Below are 793 nucleotides of genomic sequence, written 5' to 3'. Positions count from 1 at the left end.
GAACTTAAAACTATAAGGAGTCAAATAAATTACCTGACCTGACCCCTCACTTTTTCAGTTGTGACAATGATCTGCCAAGCATCCAGGAATTCATGGTAACAGGGCTCAGCCTTGACTGCCAGCTGGTACAAGGGCTTTTCCCTTCTACACCACGACTTTAGTGTGGTGGACAGAAATGACATTTGGAATGAAGGGAAATGAGTGTGAATTCCAGCTCTTTTGCTTATTATCAGAAATATTATCCTCTCTAATCTCAGTTTTCTCAGCTATTAAACGCAAAAGAGAAAAATCTTGTCTCTAGTACAATATGCTCAGAACACATTGGTTCCTTTTTTGGATCCTTTTTCTAGGTAAACAACATCTGCAGAGACTCACATGTGTGCACACACATACCCTGACCACTAAAAGCCATCAAGACCCATGCTACTTAAAGTGTGGTCCATGGGCCAGCAGCATCAGTGTAGGCTTGTCACAAGTACAGATTCTCAGGTCCTTCCCCAGACCTGCTGACTCAGGTTCCTTGAGTATTGCTCATGCATGTTAAACTCTGAGAACCCCTCTCTAGAAGCTCATTGGAGCTGGAAGTGGGACAGAGTTGAAGTTGGGAGCATGTTTTAATGCTGAATTTAGGGGATCAGAATAAAATGCACAAGCTTGGCTTTCCCAGGAATCTGATTTAATCTACAGGGACTTTGAGGGACTGGGATACCAGGTTTACCAGGCCACAGATCATTGTGATCCACTCTTTTTCCAATTGCAACCTGAACTTAAAAATAGGTGAGCCCTGAGCTTC

This window comes from Artibeus jamaicensis, unplaced genomic scaffold (genome assembly GCF_021234435.1).
Source record: "Artibeus jamaicensis isolate MK-2021 breed Jamaican fruit bat unplaced genomic scaffold, CSHL_Jam_final contig_465, whole genome shotgun sequence".
Taxonomy (NCBI): Eukaryota; Metazoa; Chordata; class Mammalia; order Chiroptera; family Phyllostomidae; genus Artibeus; species Artibeus jamaicensis.
The sequence above is the reverse complement of the archived record's forward strand: the minus strand, read 5'-3'. Positions refer to the sequence as shown.